Genomic DNA, 13,150 nt, shown 5'->3' with positions numbered 1-13,150 from the left:
GCAACTCGCTCTGACTTAGTGCATCCAGTGGTGTCACCTGGGAAGGTTCTCTCTGGTCACTGAGGTTTCTCGTAAAGCGGTTTTGTTTGAGCCTTGTTTTTGTGATGGCTGGTTTAAGAGAATAGCACATGACCGTGAAATTTTGTTTCCTGCTCTGGAAAAATGCCACAGAAACAGTTTTAATGTTGAACACGGTTTATTAGGACAGCACTAAGGGAAAAACTCAAGTGTATGAGCGGCTTTGTTTCAAAAAAGGTGAAATGTTGATTAATGACAAACCTCGTTCTGGATGTCCATTAACTTCCCAAATGCATAAAAATGTTGACAAAATTTGTGCTCTTGTGTGCAAAGACCAACAACAGACCACTGAAGAGTAGTTATCTGGACTATCTTGGAGCTCAGGTCAGTGAATTTTAACGGAAGATTTGGGAACGAGAAAGGTCATTGGGAAATTTGTGCCTCGGGTTCTGACTGACCAGGAAAAAAAATCATCAACTGGAAACATGCCATGCTTTGAATGAACAGCTCTGAAGTGAGTCAGACGTTTTTTCCCCCAAGGTCATGACTGGTGACAAGACATGGCGCTATTCTGATGACCTCAAAAGCAAACATCAATCAAGCCATCATCACCTCGTCCAAAGAACTTGTCAAATGAAATCAAAGATCAAGACAATGCTCTCTCTCTCTTTTTTTAATGTGAGGGGGGATAGTGCGTTTGAAATTTGTTCCACCAGGTCAGGCTGTTAATCAAGATAGGTTCTGAAAAGATTGCATAACAGTGTGTGTGAGACAAAACGACCTGTTTTGTGGCAGATGGGGGACTGGTTTTGTTACCACTACAATGCACCTGCTAAAGCAGCCATCTCTGTGCACCAGTTTTTGGCAAAAAACAAACAAAACAGCATGCCTCTCTTGCCCCATGCACCTTACTCACCATTCCTCACTATGTTTGACTTCTTTTGTTTTTGCGACTACAGAGGGACATGAAAGGACAGCAATTTGACAACATAGAAGAGATGAAGGAAAAAAGGGGAGAGGTGCTGTCAGCCATTCAAACAGATAAGTTTGAAAAATGTTTCCCAGAATGGAATTGCAGATTAGTCAAATGTATTGAGTGTAATGGAGAGTACTTTGCAGGTGATAAGGTTATTTTGTAAAATAAATAAATAAATACATAGCTTGGAAAAAAATCCATTTGTGGGGTACCCCCTTGCAAAATGGGTGCAGATAGCTGGGCCTTCTAAAGGGACTGGAGAGCAAGGCCAAAGAGATGTTCTGCTTGTTTTATCTATGTCCCCATAAAAGTATTCCAGTATTCCATTCTGCCAGCATTTGCTAACGGTATGGCTTCTCAGTGTCATTAGCCTGGACTCTAGAAAGCCAGGCTTTGGATGGTTGTTGTCTTCGGAAAGCTGAAAAGCCTACAGACAAAGCTGAGAGGGAAGCAGGTTCAGTCTCCAGTCAGAAATGATTCTTCTAAAACAGAAACCACGAAGCCACCTTGCAACAGAGATCTCATAGTATTAGGTAAGGGCTCCCACCCTGCACACTCCCTGAGGATGCCATCCGCTTTGTGACCTGTTCCTGCTACTAGAGTTGTGCAGCACACAAAACTCATGCCTGTACACACCTGTGCAGAGTCATACGACTTAAAAAAATCACTAGAGTACAAGAAGTTAATTTTTTTGGTGAATTTCCTAACATGTTTGTGTTGACAAGATGCTTTGAATGTATACCACAATTAAAGCACTTTTAAACATGGTTGTTCTAAAAGTCTTCCTTTCTTCTGTTATTTAACATTTGTTTGGTAGGCATTAGTTAATCAAGCCTTATTTTGTTATATTTTCACTGTAAAGTCAGTGGTTCTGCATTGGAAGGGGGACAGGCATACTTGAATTATTTGGGAAGTATACAATTATTTTCCTGCCCAATTCATTAATAGAGGATGGATAAACACTTGTGAGATATTCTTTTTTAAAAAATAAAGTAGACACCTTGAGCGATGTAAACGTATCTCAAACACTAATTTTGAGCAAAAGAAGTCAGATATAAAAGTATCCGTATGCCCACTTAAATGAGTTCAAGAACTGCCAAAGTTAATCTAGGGGATAGAGGTCTGCCTGAAGGGCAGGGAGCATGCAGAACATTTTAGGGGTAGAAAGAAATGTCTGAGGTAGTGAAGTTTTTCTATATCTTGATCTGGGTGGTGATCACATGATATACATAGGAAAAAATCATAGAGCTATATATTTATTTGAAATTTGTGATCCATGAAACACCATCTAAAATATTTTACACACATTCTCTCTCTCTCTCTCTCTCTCTCTCTCTCTCTCTCTCTCTCTCTCTCTCTCTCTCTCTCTCTTACACACACACACACACACACACACACACACACACGTCCAAATCTCCAGTAGACTCAGGGAATCAGCACTGAGGAACAAGGGATACAGAGAGGATGGATATTTTGAAAACTCTCCCCATTTCTCCTTCCCTTTCACTGTAAGTGGGCATATCCTTTTAGTAACTGAAATTAGACTGGGGATATATACAGTGTACAAATATACTATAATAATTTTAATGTTTTAGAACATAAGTCCCAAACTTGTTTTACCTTTTCAGAAAAAAATTTTAAAAACTCAGGGCCCCCTTAGCAATTAAAACCTTTTAAACCATAGCCCAGGATACAGGGTAAAGTGTAGGTATCTGCTTTTGCAGCCTCCCTGGTTCATTCCAGGACCCTCCAGGGGGCAGTATCACCCACTTTGAGAAACACTACAAATGGTTCCTTTGGCATCTTCACAGACTTCTCAACAAAGTCTTATTTCCAGTTTGCTTGATTCAGGACTGTGATTTGTTTTGCTTTTAGTGACTTCAGTGTTTTTGAAAGAATAAAATTAATGCATTTATGTAAGAAACATATTGGGCGTGGGAGGAAGCATGGAAACAGTTGAGAATGTTGGCATTCTGTACTCTTTGCATCGGGTTGAGAACGAATTGAAGTATTTTGCTGGGAAATTGAATGTCAATCGGTTGCTTAGGTTGCTAAGGTTGCAAAACTTTAGAGTAAATGGGTAGTGAAGTGCCTGGGGTCTAACCCATCAACCAGATGCCAGGTCTCCCTGATGCATAGTCAAGAGATTTGAGCATGATGTCACAGATGTAGAAAATGAGTAAATTTTTTCCATTTTTAAAATGAGCTGGTGAGTAGCTTTTATATGTTTATTCAGAGAACGACAGGTCTTTTTCATTTCAAGTTGCAGATCCTATTTTTAAAAGATTCTTACCTGCATTGCCTTTCTGTGATCGAAAGAAAGAGAAATATGGCTGGCTAGATATATTTTACAGGCTTTAAAATTAATATCATGATTTCTTGTTTTCATAATGCATTTACATTTAAGACATAAGTCCTTAGGATGAGCACTCATTTACCATTGAACACTCACATGATTCTAAACATTCATTTTGATTCACAGGGCAATGGGAAAACAGTTCCTGTTGGTCTCATCACTTAGTTTCTTCTGTAGACCTGCCCTCTGCTTGGAGGAGTAGCTGCTTCTGCACACTCAGACCTGGAGAAGACCTCAGAGACGAACTAATCCAAGGAAGCTGTCTTCCATGTCAATACTCCACTTAAAACAAACCAGCACAGAGGTGAAGGGTTTTACTTAATGGCAAGAGTTAACCAGAAGCAGAACCAGATAGAATTCTTGTGTCTGACTGCAAGGTTCTTTTCTCTGTCATACCAGCCTCAGCAGGCTGTGCTCAGAGCAGAGAATCACCATGACCATAGAGTAACAATACACAATGCCACCTTTCTTCCCATAAATCTCCAAGAGGCCTCCTCCTCTCAGGAAAGATCATGAGGTTGAGTCTCATTGGGGAATTTCAAGCACTTATCTTGACAACTAACTCTGCTTAATTGTAAATTAAACTAATCCAGAAGATTAACAGCATGCACGTTAGACCAGACTGAGGTTCATGATGATATTTTACTACGTGGTGTGGCTGTTGGTGAACTGCATCCTTCTTACAGCCTCACTTTCCTCACCTAAGAAATTGGAATTAGAATGCAGAAGAATGGAGAATGCTCGTCCATCTCTGCTTCTGGGAAAAGAGTAATTATGCCATGGAATTGGGTCTGACTCGTAGCAACCTATAGCACAGGGTAGAACTGCGCCTGTGGTGTCAAAGGCTAACTCTTCACAAGAGTAGAAAGCCTGCTCCTTCACCCAGGGGCAGCAGGTAGTTTTCAAATTGCTCACCTTGATGTTAGCAGCCTGCCTCTTAATCACAATGCCACCAGAGCTCCTCAGAACAGAGGACAACCCCCCCCCCCAAGTTTTCTTGGGAAACCCAGCAAGTCCACCATCCGAGTGCCTACTCATCTGTTACCCTGAAAGTTTCAGCACCTTTTGTCATCTTTCCTTCTAGCCTTTCCTTCCCTCTTTTTGGCCATCTGTATCACTCTCCGGAGGCTGGCACATGCTCAAAGATGTCAGTCACAATGGTTTTTGTAAATAACGTTTGGACATTGTCATTTTGGGTTAAATGTTTTGTTACAATTATTTCAAAGTCCCTTCAAAAGAGGAGTTGAAAAGACTGGGCTGGAATCATGGTTTTTAATTCTATTTTTCAGCAACGGAAAGGACCTCAGACTCATCCATTTTACAGCTCGCTCCAGCTTTTGACTCAATGGCAGTGGTTTGGCTTTGGTTTAGAAGCCCAGGATCACTGGGGCTGGGATATTTCTCAGCTACCCAATCCCTCGCCAGCAGGGTAGGGCTGGGCCTAAAACCCAGATAGCCAGCCGGCCGCCTAGCTTTTTCCATCGTGCCAGCTGCATCCCATTAACTCCACCTCCGAACGCGCTGAGGAAGTGCCGTCCCAGTTGCCAACCCAGACTGGGTGGGGCGATTTTGTGGCGTGGCCCGAACCGGGAAGACGACATATTCCAACTCTCAACACAAATACACTTTTAGGATTCCAAAGGTGGTGGGACGTGGAGAGGTGGTCAAGGCACCCAGTACAGTGTGTCCTGAGGTTCCGAACGGGGGTCCCCGGGAGAAAGAGCTAAGATTGGCCACTCCACGAGGCCACCTACACTTTGATCTGCCTTCCGCGGAGGCTTGGAGGGTTCCCGATTCCGGTGGCTTGTGCTCGCTCTCAGTGAGCAAGTTCCTCCTGCTGCCTCGGCCCTGAGGTCCTCGAAGACCTAAGTGGGATTTTCCCTGATCGTCCGGAGGGGCGCCGCTTGGGGTTGGCAATCGACGGCTCCCCTGCCCTCCCTCCCACGCCCCTTAACGCGGGGAGTTTCATCTCTCCCCTTTTTACAACATTTCCAAAAGCTCCTGCAAGAAAAGTGCGCGACTTGTCCCCCGCCGGCAGAAAGAGCTCCCGCAGCCCTGCATTCTTCGGATTCCAGCGCCGTGACGTCCGCAGCCCCGCGCGCCCGCAGCCAGGGAGCTCGGGCTCCACGTTTCAGCGCTCAGCAGCGCGCGCAGGCACGGACGCGCGCCCGCGCGCGCCCGGCCTCCGGCTGTGCGTCCCCGGCGCGCGCCTCCCGGCCCGCATTCCTCTCCGCCCCCAGCCGCGCGCCCCAGCCTCCCTCCCTCGTCCCTCCGCCTCCTGGTCCCGAGCGCTGCCGAGCCCGGCCCGGGGGTGGGGGAGCCCCGCCGCTGGCGCCTGCTCCGTCCCCTCCCACTCGCACGGCCCCTTCCTCCCTCCTCTCCGGCTGCTCGCATTTCCTGCCGCTCTGGCTCTCCCAGCCCCGAAAAGTTCTTCCCAACTTTCTCTTCCCTGTGCGCTGCGGGCGCAGGCTGGGGGCAGGTTGCTGCGCCCCTTGTCCCCCGGCTCCCTTCTCCCCTCGCCGCTGCGATCGTCCGCGAGCTGCCGGCACAAAGTGGCGGCTGCTGGTCCTTCCCCTCCCACCTCACTCGTGGTCCCCGGCCTTCTCGCCGCGGCCCCCCGCCGGCGGGACCAGCCCGTCCTTCGGCTTTCCCCCTCGTTGGCTTCCCTGCACGGACTCTCCCGGCCGGAGCCGAGCGGAAACCTCTCTCCCCTGTCGCCTCCTCCGGCTCCTTTCCCCGCCCCTCCGCCGCCAGCCACCGGGATCAATTCCTCGGGGAATTGGGGCTCCGCCGCCGCGGAGGACAACCTCTCGACGCGGGACTCGGGACACGGACGCGGGTCGTGGAGGCAGGTAAGGCTGGCGCGGGTAGGGCTGGAGTCGGGACCCGAGCTCTGGAGCCGCCTCGGCGCTCCTGGCGCCAAGAGGGTGACTTGGGCCAACACTGGCAGCGCCAACTCGCGATCGGCGGCCGGGTGCGCCGGACAGGGTAGCGGGGACTCCGGGCGGCCGCCCCGCAGGGGTTTTATTTCCCGGTGGGAGCTGCCCGCCTTGGCGCCCAGCTTCTTCGGGCAGTTAAGCTCGAAGGTGAGCGCTGTCTGGATAGCTTGCAGATAAAGCCGCCCTCTCGCCCCCTCCTCCTAGTTGCCTTCAGTTTTGGGGGGAGTGGGAGAGGGCCTGGAGAAGGCAGTCAGGGGTGCCCAGTCCGTTGAAAGAGGTGAAAGAGAGACGCTGTTGGGGAACAATGTTGCAGTCGCTGCAGCGGAGGGGCATGCAGCTCCGCGTCGCCAGCGCTGCCATCCTCCCACCCATGAGGACAGGATCTGGGGAGGGAGAGGAGAGGTGTTTTCATGCCCTCCTACCAGGCCCTAGCCGGGCCGCCGAAAGTCTGGGGATCTTGGCCCCAACCTGGACTGGCTCCTAAAGAGAACCCGCGGCCGCGTAATTTCAGACCAGGTCTCCAGCTCCCCAATATTAACATCCTTCTCGCCCGTCACGTCTTTCCTGCCTGGCCCTGAATACGTCTTTAAGTACTTGCAAGTGGGGTTTTCACCTCTTCTTCCAGAGAGAACAGTGAGTTAGTGTTGCACGTACCTTTCTCCCCCTTCCACTTCCCCTCCTGTCACCCTCAACACGATCTCCACCTACAATTTAAAAAGATTGTGGGGTTCGGCTTTTAGTCTGTCCAGCGACTGGCTGTTACTTGCTCTTTGTGACTGGTGGGGGAAACCCTAGACTGCAGCCTGCATGCGCGGTGACAGGATTGCCAGCTATGTGTTAATTTCTTGAGGTAGGGTAGTTCACTCATTCATTCAGCAAACCTCGTGCTGAACTTCAACTCTGTGCTAGAAACCAAGATCATAGCCCTCGGAGAGTAGGCAGCTGGCAACCTCCTTGAGGAAACCCAGGGGCAGACCAGTTACTTGTCAAGAATGGGGCCTGTGGGGGTGGCGGTGGGGACTGGTTCCGTAGCTTGGTAGAGATGAGGTGCGGGTTGGGCTTTGAGGGAGAAGGTGGAACTCGATCACCTGGTGGAGTAATTGGGGAAGAGAATTCCAGGGAAAGAGAAAACAGCTTGTGCAAAGTGAGCATCCGGTCATTCAAACAAAGAGGAACAAGCTATCTCTGGGCCGGTGGGGGCTCTTTGACAGGTAGATGCAGTGTTGCTACAGCTAGCTTTTTTTTTTTTTTAATCAGAAATTAAACTAGAAGCATATTTACCCACTCATGAGAATCAAGTAGTACCAGAGGAGAGAGTTCACCTCTAGGTCCAATGCTGTTTCTAAAATCAGCAGTTGGTATGAGCGTTCAAATTTTATTTGGCACTAGTGCGGATGATATACCTTTTCATTTGTGGGTGGGGTAGTGGTGAGGGGAAGCTGAATAGGCTGGTGTCTTGTGGCCTAATCTGAATGGGCGAGCAGGACATGCAGATTCCTTCATGTGTGTTACACTGCCCTCCACTTTTCCAGGTCCTGATGATTGCTCTGGCGCACTCACCAATTTCTCTTCATCTGAAACTTGACAAAAACTGATTATCTTCTTGTAGGTGGTGGTAGCCTCATGGCCCAAGATTCAGTGCATCTAATGTCCCGAAAAGTTCCATAAGGTTCTAAAAGTTCCATAAGGTTCTAAAAGTTCCGAAATGCGGTCATGCTCGGTCTGAAGTTTGCCTTTCAAGGGTGCCTCTTCACTAGGCTAAAGTGACAGCGTAGTATGAATCCCAGCCCAGGTGGCAAAGGTCCAGCTTTCTGTGACCTCGGGTCAATACATCGGAGTGGGAGGAGCACCCTGGCTTCCTATGACTTTGGGTGTTTATCCAAACTCCTCCACCAACACCTTCTCTTATTTCAAGAGCAGCCCCTTTAGAGACGTTTGGTTCCCCCTGCAAGTAAAGGGAGCCTGGGAGAAATGGACTCAAAGAAGCCCTCTTCGGCTCTCTCAGGCAGCTGCCCAACTTCCTTCATTACGCTTAAACACAGCTCCCTGTGCTGGACTCAGTCAGAGTGGTGCAGGCTTGCCCTGACATTTGGCATGGACGTGGCAGTGGAAAAAAACAGAAATTGTCTTAACGTGGAAGAACGGCAGCATCTTAGGAGGAGTCTTATTTGTCCTGAGTTGATGGGCCGGTGTCAGAAAACAAGAGCTCCCCGTCCCCACCCCCAACCCCCCCAGTTCTAGTTTGCTCCAGGGAAGCCATCAACCATTTGAATGCACACTATGGCCCACTTGGGTCCCATATTCTTGTCTTCTGCCAAGACAAACTATCCTGCATTTGAACTTCCTCAGTCCTTTTAAGTGTTCAGAACAGTGCTGTGCTCTTTGATACAAATCAGGGGCAGGGGTGGGGGTGGGGGCGGGGCGGCAATGAGGGGAGAGAAGATGCAATTCCTAATTAGCCAATTAAATTATTGCTGCTTCCCTGGTTGAAAAAGGAACGAGGGAAAGCAAACACAAAGGGCTTTCGTAGGTAGGAGGTGAAAAATCAGTGTCTAAAATAAGACTGCAACGCAACCCTCCCCACCCTGCTGACTTAATTTGATTTAATTTACCCTTCTCCTGGCAAGTTCTGCAGTTTTTCCTGGCTGTCAGGGTCGGGGAGCCGGGGTTGGGAGTTTGAAATCCAGCTAGGTCTGGACTCCAGCGTTGTCCTTTTTCAGCTGGGCGATGTTGGGCAAGTTTCACAGTCTCTCTGAGTCTCGATTTCTTTGTCTGTAAGATGGAACTGGTTATATCTAATTCATAGAATGGGGAATTCTGTGGCCTTTGCCCACAGAGAAGGTTTTGGGTCAAGGATGGCTATTTATATGTGCAAGAAGTTATATGTGGCCATGAATGTGCTCTTTGTGTGTGCCCCTACCCCCACCCCACCCCCACCGCAGCCTGAATTCACATGCATGCCAGCATGCATACAAAGCTTTGTCTTTTTGGGGTGGGGTGGGGGAGGTCTGTTGGCTCAAAGCAAATGTGTTAGCTGGCAGCTGCCATGTGGCCATCTCTTTATACTGGTGGAGATTTGGAGCTGCAGGGCCCAGCCACCAGGGTGAGAAGGGCCCAGGTGTCCTTCTCCCTGTATACTGTTGACTATAACAGGGGTCTAGTGCAAGCAAATATGAAGGGGCTTCCAAATGTTCTTGGGAAAATGGAATTTAAAGATAATGGGATTTTTCTGTGAACTTTCTGAAGCCCTCTTGTTTAAAGGGTCACTAAGATTTGGAATTGACTGGCTGGCAGTGGTTTTTTTTGGGGGGGGGATATAAAACAAAACTAAAAAATCTGAACTCTGCCATTCAGTCAATGCTGACTCATAGCGACCCCATATGTGGGTTTTCTAGACTAATTGTTTACGGGAGTAGCAAACCCAGTCTTTCTCCTGAAGAGCTGCTGGTGCTTTCGAATTGACCATGTGGATCAAATCGCAAGGCTCCATGTGTTTCTAAGGAGCTCTGGTGACGCAGTGTGTCTGGCTCTTAACTGAAAGGTTGGTGGTTCCAATCCCCCAGCCTACCCCCACCCCTACCTCTTCCCCCAGAGGAACCCTAAGGAGCCATTCTACTCTGTCTTTTAGAGTCACTGTGAGTTGGAATAGACTCCAAGTAGTGTGCTTGGCTCTTTTAGTTTTCCCTTGTGTTGAAATTTAGTTAATTAAGGAAGGCTAGAATACATTTGCCTGCCTTTAATAAGAGGGTGAAAGCTAGTTTATCAGCACAGCCTCGATTTCCTTCTTTGAAGCCCAAGTATAAAGAATCAGCTGCAGCATCTCTAGTGTAATGCCAGCCGCAGACCGCTTGAACTTTAATGTTGCCTTTCATCTCAGAAGCCTCAGGTATTTAACAAACAGTAACTCTGAGATCTTCATATCAGCTTCCCAGTGGGAGGGAATGTTAACCACAGCAGCAGGGCAGGTGTGTCAGCCTTCCCAGGTTGAAGATATACAGCACTGGCAGGCTAGCCAGGTCATATGAGGGTGCCGTCCCACTCCCCTGGAGGAGTCAGGGGGAGAAAACCTAGGAAATATGCAGATCTGACTGAGAGTTTTGCAGTGGAAGGCAGAGAAAATTCTCATTTTTGCAGACCAGCAATGCCATTTCTATACATTGCTTGCATGCTGATTAGGAAAATCATCTCTGAATTGGATTTGCTAAACGATAGATGCAGTGTTTAAGCACGAAGCTGCTGAGGATAAAGCTAGTAGTGACTAAATCCTTCTTTGAAGAGGTGGTTGGTCATGGGTGTAAGCGGGATGGTGACTAGCATGGTCACATTGTGGCAATTTCCTCTGCCCTTTTCCTGTTGGGCTTACACTCATAGGCATGATGTTAGATCGTTTCATCCAGTTTTTGCTTGATTTACCAACTAGTTCTTGCTGCTGAAATTGTGTCCATTCTTGGATCAGTCTTTTTTATAAAATTTGATATGTGGGTGATTACATTTAGTTCTTAGGGAGCTAAATTAGCCTCAAGAGTTTCAGCCTCCACCTGGTCAGTTAGCTTAATCCAGAAGACTGTTGAGCATCACCCACCCACAGATGCTGTAATGTAGTGCCCATCCCATCAGTGGTTGGTGCTGGTCAGTGGGGAGAAGTCTGGTTAGAAACTTGGAAAGGGGTCAACTGGTGGTGCAGGTAGCAGAAGATCATCGGTGCATGTGTTGTTTTGTGTGCTGTCCAGTAGAGTGAGTCCAATGCTTAGCGACCCTGGGCATCAATGTAGAATTGCTCCATCTGGTTTCCTAGGCTGCACTCTTCACGGGAGCAGGTCTCCAGCTACTTGTCCTGCAGAGTTGCAGGGTGGCTTTGAGCCACCAACTTAACGTTAGCGGCCGAGTGCTTTAACCATTATATTACCAGGACTAAAGATTGTGAGTTTACTGTTGAAGTAGATGTTTTCTTTACTTGGGGAGGGAGGCTTACTGTGTTGTGTCATTTATTTTGCCGCGTAAGTTTTTAGCTTAGACTGAGTGAAAAATTCCTCATTGTCGATAATTAACAGGAGTTTCTAATGCTGATCTGAGTAGAAGAGTATGCATTGCTAGCTCTTACTTTTTTTTCCCAAATGAAAAGATTTTATTTAAAGATCATTTATATTTCTACTAAATAAGCATAACTTTTATGTTTAAATGCATTCATTTAAAATTCATTTTAAATGCATTCATTTAAAAACACAATGATAGATGTAATAAATCAAGGTTTACCTAAGATATGATAAGGGTTTGAGAACGTCCATAGACAAATGTCATTACTTTCTGGTGTCTTTGGAAATCCTTCTGGGGTGGGGGAGATTTCTTTCACACTCCCATCCCTCCTGTAACTGGGTAGCTGAAGCAGTCCGAAACTCCAGCCAGCTTCAGAATCCTTGGAGGGCTTGTTAAAAGAGATTACTGCTTCCTACTCCACTCGGTTTCTGATTCTGTCGCTCTGGTATGGGACCTTGGAGGCACTGGTAGTGTAGTGGGTAATGAGTTGGGCTGCTAAACAAATGGTCAGCAGTTCAAATCCTTCAGCAGGTCCATAAGAGAAAGTTGAGACTTTCTACACTTGTAAAGATTTACAGTTTTGGAAACCCCTTGCTCTATAGGATCAATATGAGTCCAAGTGGACCCAACGGCAGTGAGTTTGTTTGTTTTGGGAGTGGAGGGATGGGGTAGAGCCTGAGACGTGTATTTTCTAGGCACTGCCTGCCATTGCTGATGATCCTGGTCCCTGATTGACTGCATTTGAAAACCACTGGGCTAAGGAATCTCCGTTTTGTCTACTAACTATTCCTCAAGTTTGGTGTGGGAGTCAATTTTCATTGCTTTGGTTTGAAAGATTCTGTTTCTGGATGCTGCTGTTGAGCTGTAGAGAGTCTGGGGGAAGGGGGTGGGGGTCAACTAATGGCCATGTATTGCTTGCTAGACCCATGCTGAATATGAAGTTATTAGATATTGCCATTCTAATGGCCCTTTTTCTCTGGTTTGGAAAAAAAAGTTTTTAATTGAAATATTTATTCCAGAATAAAAAGTAAAATAATCAGAGTTGAATCTGAGGTTACCAAAAAATCTGAGGTTACCAAAACCTCCTTCCCACTACCTTCTTTTTTTATCACCAACAAGTAAGTTTCCCAGTCCCCCAGTTACTGGAAACTTACTCTCATTGGAAGGTGTGGTTAGTCTGGGTAGACTAGAGAAACAAATTCATAGACACTCATATGTGTATCGGAAAGAGCTTTATATATAAGAGCAATTGAATATTGAGAAACTATCCCAGCCCAGTCCAGATCAGGTCTATAGTCCGATTTTAGCCCATAAGTCCGATATCAATCTATAAAGTCCTCTATTTAATCATTTCATTAGGGATTTATACAACTCTTATCACAATCCCTACATACATCATTTGTGTAAAACGCATTTTACATTCATTGTCCTCATCATTCTCAAAACATCTGCTCTCCATCCAAGCCTTGCCATCAGCTCCTCATTTTCCCCCTCCCTTGCTGTTTCCCCCTCCCTCATGAACCCTTGATAATTTACAAATTATTATTTTGTCATATCTTGCACTGTCCAACGTCTCCCTTCACCCACTTTTCTGTTGTCTGTCTCCCAGGAAGGAGGTTATATGTAGATCCTTGAAATGTGTCCCCACTTTCCAACCCACCCTCCCTATACCCTCCCAGTATCGCCACTCACACCACTGGTCCTGAAGGGATCATCCGCTCTGGAATCCCTGTGTTTTCAGTTCCTGTCTGTACCAGTGTACATCCTGTGGTCTGGCCAGATTTGTAAGGTAGAATTGGGATCATGATGGGGGGGGGGGACGGCGCA

At 47.2% G+C, this 13,150-nt stretch overlaps 1 protein-coding gene across 2 annotated transcripts in view; it reads left to right on the top strand.

The window, feature by feature from the left end:
• Positions 1 to 5,578: 5,578 nt before the first annotated feature.
• Positions 5,579 to 13,150, top strand: part of PTPN14 (protein tyrosine phosphatase non-receptor type 14) — a 228,532-nt gene continuing 220,960 nt past the window's right edge. The window contains exon 1 of one of the 2 annotated variants that reach the window (XM_075530331.1): positions 5,579 to 6,202. The gene's annotated coding sequence lies outside the window, so the exon portion shown is untranslated. The remainder of the gene's footprint in view (positions 6,203 to 13,150) is intronic. The other variant, XM_075530321.1, reaches the window with a different exon arrangement.

This window comes from Tenrec ecaudatus, chromosome 1, assembly GCF_050624435.1.
Source record: "Tenrec ecaudatus isolate mTenEca1 chromosome 1, mTenEca1.hap1, whole genome shotgun sequence".
Lineage (NCBI taxonomy): Eukaryota > Metazoa > Chordata > Mammalia > Afrosoricida > Tenrecidae > Tenrec > Tenrec ecaudatus.
Note: the sequence above shows the minus strand (reverse complement) of the source record. Positions and strands in the feature narration are given on the sequence as shown.